We start from the raw sequence: 6,648 nt of genomic DNA, 5'->3' as shown, positions 1-6,648 counted from the left end.
CCCTGGGAGTGCAGCCCCACCTGATGCACACATCTGCTTGCCCACTCGTCTACGCCACGGCTTGGGGGAAGCGGGTGGTCGTGGGGGGTGGGGGGGTGGGGGGTGGGGCAGTGGAGCAGGGTTGGAGCGCCAGCCAATGACGCTCCTCATCCAGACAGCGTTGAAGTGACTTGACACCAGTATTCAGCCAATCGCAGAGCACTGCAGCAAAGACAGCAGCAGTAGTAGAAAAAAGAAAGAAAGAAAAGAGTAAATACAGTCAGAATTTTTTACAAAGGGGGAATCTTTGCTGTGCTGTGTCATAGTGTTCAGTATGACAATATTTCAATTGTTCGATCATAATTATTCAATCGCTCCTGGATATTGGATCCAACTATTGATAGTTAATATCGTCTTTTGAATCTGGCACAGTTAAAGTTCTACATTCTGTGTTTTGTACGATATCTATGAAAATGATTTGGATACAATTGAGATACAATTGGTTTTATAATCAGCAACATCTCATCCACTCCTGTTATTCACAAGAACAATACCTAATGGGATGGCTGCCCCTGAAGTTCCATATCACTCTGTTCAATGTTAAAAGACAAAGGAATATGACAGGCGATGATCGGTCTCTGTCTGAGCACCATCTCTGGATTGCCCCTCAACTCACCTTCATCTGAAGCCAGATCACATAGTCTTCACACAAGGTCATTGTGACAGAAATCTGTGTCTTTTAATAACGAAAAGGAAGAGTAGAGTTTTGTCTCTCCCTTTTTATTGTCATTCAGTCCTAAACCCCCGTATGTCCCAAACTCACTACCTCAAATATGTGGAGCATTTTGTTGCTACTGCACTGTTCTCAAAACTCAGCCCTGTCACTTCTTAAAGAATTAACCCAGAATGTGGGTTGTCAGTTTCAGGACCTGTCGAGTCCGTCACAGCAGAAAAATCTGACTCATTACCTCGAGTGACACTGTGTGGCTGTACAGACTTAGCGGCTGCAGATATGTGTCAGACAGCACTGGCCAACCGGCAGAAGAAGCTGTGTGTCGGTGTGCACGTTACTGTGCATGTCACTGTTCCCTCAGTGCTGTTATTTCTGTGAGGGAATTAGAGGAGGACGTAGACGACCAGTGCACTGTTTCAATTGCAGTGTCTGTTGTTTTGTTTTTTTATTGGGGTGTTGACGTAATAAAATCACATCGGCACAAGAAAATGTTTCACCAACATGATGCAAGATGGAAACAGTCTTTCCGACCATCTGTGGGTCGACGCAGTCTTAAATTTATTTACCCGTCAGCTAATACTTACACAGTGAATACTTCTGAAGCTCTTGGAGCGGCCTGAGAATCATGCACATTAAACACAAACAAGAATAGTTTCTATAGCTGCTCATTGTTTTACATCAGAGTGACCTCATATTGCTACCACAGTTTAGTTAATACATTCTCAGCATGACCTCGTCCCCACCCCTGAAAGGGAGAATATTGTTTGTTCTTATTTGTGTTGAGCAAGATTGTTTCCGAAGCTTTCTTAAACTAACTTAAATTACTTTTGTTTGTTTTAAATGTAAGATATGGGTAAAAAAACAAGTAAATCGTTTTTGGTATGGGACTGCATCAGAGAGAACCCATTCAATTTTGGTGCAGATCTTTAACATTGCAAGATCTGGTGTTTTTTAAGTATTTTCTCCATTTTCCCACGGAGTAATTCATGTGTCCTGATGAAAGATATTTAGGGAACTGATATCTACCAGTGTATGAAATTCTGTGCGACTGTATTGTATTGAAGGGGGCTGATTGGGCCTTGACGGAAGTATGCGCTCTGCCAAGTGCCACTCTAGTTTTATCTTTTGGGAGAGAAATGTTCCCTCTAAGAGCTTTGTAACGTTTACTATTGATAAATGATGATGTTAAGCTGCAGAAGTACTTTTTAATTAATAAAAATATATTTTAAAGACTAGATTCTCAACTTTTCAACAACCTGTTTAGTGAGTTTGCTTTAAATCCATTTTCTCTGTGGAAGGTTCCACTGTAGTGGATTTATGGTAATATTTGTAATATAACATGAAAAATAACCCACTTATTTTAGTTTGACGAATTTAAAATGAAGTGTTTTTGAAAAGTCAGTGCCACTGAAATGACTCCCCCCTCAGACAAAGTTGAATATAACGTCTGCAGTCCTCTTAGTCTGTTACTCAAATTATGGCAAAAACACAGACGGGTCGATTCACATTATGGATCCGAGTCCAAATCTCACGGTAAATATCGTCCTTTCTGTCTCTGACAATGCTACATAAATTCATCATTCTTCTACGTATGCTCTGTCTTAGCACAAAGAATAGATTTTTGATAAAACAAAATTTGACTTAACTACTTCATAATTATTTTATATTCTCAACTTCCTTTACTTGCAGTCAAATAACATTTAAGGACACACAATGTATTCATTTAGGAGCAATAACAGCCATATGCCCACTCTTTAACAACACAGAAATACCATCCTGTCTGTAAAGGTATAATAACTGTCAGCATGCTGTACCTTCCATCTGTGTTTGAGTCAATAATATTCCGTTATTGATCTCCATTGTTCAAACAACTGGGATTCCTGCCACATAACTTAGATACTTTTCAAATGGGCATGACAGGAATGTCTTAACACCTTAACTCACAAACACCCGCGAGAGAAGAGACAGAAGAAGAAAACCAACCACTTTTATCTCAACAAAGTTAAAGTCAGTGAAACAGGAGAAAAGTCTGCCTGATAATCCCAATGAACTGGTTTAACCTTTCACTTCACTATTTAAATCACTGACTTGGGATTTGAGCTGCATTATAGATGTGTGGAACAAGGGGACCTGAAAATAGGAGATTCAACAAAAATAAAATCAGTATTAAGATATCAAAATAGACAAAAATCTTAAATTAAAATTAAATTGTTCCGTGTTATTTTGAGTTGAGCTAAGTTATGATGTAGCTTTCAAATGAGACGTCATTTTGTTTGAGTTTTCGGAACTATTGGGCTCCATGCGTAATGAGCGCGTTATAGGAATGTGATTGTCAGGCGCGACTTCTGTTGGAGCTACACTGAGGAGAGAGACTGCTGTGCCCACTGTGTGTATCTGTCCCCCTGCCCACCCTCCATCCCAGCTTCACAGCTATAGTTCATGACTCGCCATGTCGTCTGTGCATGTGTGTGTGTGTGTGTGTGGTTACACTCTATGGGGAGTCGTCTACCTTGTGTGGACCAAAAGCAAAGCAAATCCCCAGAATGTAAATCATCAAATTTTAAGGTGAAGACGTGTTTAGAGGTTGAGGTTAGGGTAATGAATAAATGAATAAAGGCAAACAAATATAAGTCAATGTAACGTGTGTGTGTGTGTATAGGTGTAGTTGTGTGTCAGCGCGGACTGGAAAGGTTAAGGAGGCACATTGCAGACTTGGGTGGATCTCTGCACATGGCCTCGACCACTGGACAAGACTTTGTGAAAGAAGAATATTCTTGATTGTTCCAGATTGTGGGTGTGGGTCGGTGTGTGTGTTCGCGTGGTCAAGGATATGACTCAGGCTGAGTTTCTTTGGCGGAATGACTGTTGGTTTCATGTGATCACTCCAAGTGAAAGTGCAACTGAGTCATCAGACAGACACAAGGGTGCAGGAAACCACAGTGATGTCTACACACACACACACACACACACACACACACACACACGCACACACACTTTTTAGGAATTTTTTTTTCTTGCTCATAAAGGCTTTTCATTGAATCATGTCCCCATTGGTATTTTAAAGACACACCCAACACAATAGTTTGATTTATTGGATTTGAAACAAAAGCATTTGTTCAATAGTGACAGACGGACACTGGTGAGACACTCATCTGAACTACTGACCCACAGACGATTACAGTAACTAGAACTGTGCTGTTTTGATAGTGTTTCCAGGATTGAACACGTGTATGCAAAGGAAATTAAAGCTTTATATACATGAGAGAGAGCGAGAGAGACAGAGAAAATTATGCTATAACAGTATTTCTGATATTTTCCAATCTTCCAATCTTTTCTGTTTAATACAAACTCAAAAATGTATCATTAAAACGTTAAAGCTTGAACAGAGATTTTCAGAGGCTTTAATTTGAGGGAGGAAGAAGACGATATAACACTGTAGAATATTTAATAAGGGAGCATGTGTTGTAGTTAACTTGTCATATTTGTTTGAGTTTCTTGGTAATTGTTTTTTTTCTGTGACTTATTGTGGTTATCATTTGTTTAACATTTAGTTTTAAACATCATTTTTATAATTTCAGTGTTGGAGGGGCAGGATTTTTCAAAGGCCATAAACAATGTGTCTAGTCCTCATTATAAGAGAATTAAAACACAGACATTTTGCACTGAACAGTAGGGGATAACCACTAAACCCTTTCTGTCAATGTTTCATTTTTGAGACCCTGGCCCCTCTTCTGCCCTGTCTACAGGTGACAGACCCATAGGTCCCAAACAACCACAGGAACAGATTGAAGCAGAAATATCGTTTATTTATAATAAGAAGGGAAAAAGTTTGCCTAAGTTGGCTTCAGGGTGGTCAGGCCAACGCAACAAACAAAAACAATCAAACGGAGACAGTAACAAACCTTCATTAACAAAACTATCGGCCAACTCATTCTTATTCAAACTCCATTAGGACATGAGCATGGAAGATATAGGCCGATATCTTGCATATCACAAGTGAAACAAGTGTTAGAGGAAGATGAGTTATGCTCTGCACATCCCTGATCCTGTTTAGACTTTTTATAAAGTTTAACTTCTCCTGGGAGGAGAAGTCGACTGTAGGAGCCGTCATTCTGTTGACCAATAGACAGTTTTTTTTTATCTGTTAATTCGCATACATGGTCACACACACGTCACATATCATATGTTCATTTACAATGACGGACATATCGAATCTAATTTGGAACACGCAACAAAATGACCAGAGTTGTATCAATCTAAGAAATACTGTTAGCCGCATCCAGTCTAAATTATGTCAAAGCTCGATAAAAACAAGTATAAAGTACAAGTATAAAATTAATAGAAAATTACTTTTACTGCACCTCAGAAAGAGTCAGTCAGTCAGACTTGTGTATACTTTAAGAATAAATAACTAAGAATAAATCAAGATTGCTAATTAGGGATAATTTAGAGTGGGCTCCTCCTGGCAGTTTGACACGGTGCAGGTAGAGTAGCTGAAGTCACGTCTTTGTTCGAGCTTGGAGTGAACTTTTGTTGCCTGAGAAAAGCTTGTTACAAACCTAAATTGCGAACTTGTTTGCTGTCCGACTCTGACTAACTCTTCCAGACTAATTACTGGCCTCTCATAGATCCAGATGATTGGCTGTCCTCCTCCTCCACAGCAGACATGTGTAACAGTCTGGTAATGTCTGTGTGATGTTTGGCATTTTCCAAACCAGAGCACGCCGCTAGCTGTTTATTAGCACAACTACAAGAGAGTGATGTCCCAAATGAAAAAGAGTAACTTGTTAGAGGTGAAGGGTGTGACCACAGACGGTCTGAGTGACATCAGCCGCAGGTTTCTGAAGGGCGGTTTTCACAACGTAATTTTGGGTTTGCCGACCCGAATTTGGACAGATGGGGAGGCGGTCGGCTGTGAAAGATGTAATTCAAGAGTTGCTGTGAGAGGCAGAGAGGCCTGTCAATCAAACAGAGACCACAGATTGTCAGAATGATGTAGCGAAGAGAACGTATGAAAGTTTAAAAATTGAATAAAATAGGCAATAAAAAAAAAGATTAAATAAAATAGAAATACACAGAATATATAAATAACAGCTCTACATCAACAAAAGTCAACCTGTATCACACATTATTGATTAGATGATTTCCTCTGATATTGTATATTAAATGGTGTCTGATTGTGTAGTTACTAACCATTTTTCCGTTCCCAATACCTGGACTTTACTTATCTGTCGATACCGATCACCGATCCAATACCTGCACATTTAAAAAAAGAACTTGTTAAATGTGTTTTTGACAGTTGTACGCCACTAACCCTACATTGAAGTGATGATTGCTGTCATTGTTCTGTGGTCCATTGCTAGTGTTGTAATTGGCAACACCCCTCGAAACTGAAGCCTTGCAATTGGTACACTTCCCTGTTTTGCTTGTGGGTCTCTCCAGCGAAACACCACCTTTGGCACCTTTGGTTGATACGCGGTCTTGCTGTGGCTAACTCATAGCCTAGATCTTCCAAATAGGTACGCGCCGCCCAATAGCTAGCATTCCACATGGCAAGTTGGCCAGATGTGGGATGTAGGCCAAATCTGGGCCAAAACAATTTTGCTGTGCGTCTATGTGTTGAAAATATTGAACTGTTGACTGAATTTTGCTGTAAGTCCAAAGAAACTCTGCGTTATCTTGAGCCAGCGTTGGGAGTTTTGCTGCTATCTTGGGCTCACCATTTATAACATTGATCGTGATTTTCTGTCCCATGTGTTCATTTTAGCATTTTTACTTTAACAGTATTATTTGATGGAATTAAATATCAGGTTTGTAACATTATAACAAGGACTACAGATAATCAGGGTGTTGTTGAATGTAGTTATTTTGTCTGTTTCTCTTCATTATCATTACATTCGGAAGTTGCCCACATTGCCATTAATTGTTTGCTTCTC

The sequence above is a fragment of the Hippoglossus hippoglossus genome, chromosome 14, assembly GCF_009819705.1.
Source record: "Hippoglossus hippoglossus isolate fHipHip1 chromosome 14, fHipHip1.pri, whole genome shotgun sequence".
In the NCBI taxonomy this organism is placed as follows: domain Eukaryota; kingdom Metazoa; phylum Chordata; class Actinopteri; order Pleuronectiformes; family Pleuronectidae; genus Hippoglossus; species Hippoglossus hippoglossus.
The sequence above is the reverse complement of the archived record's forward strand: the minus strand, read 5'-3'. Positions refer to the sequence as shown.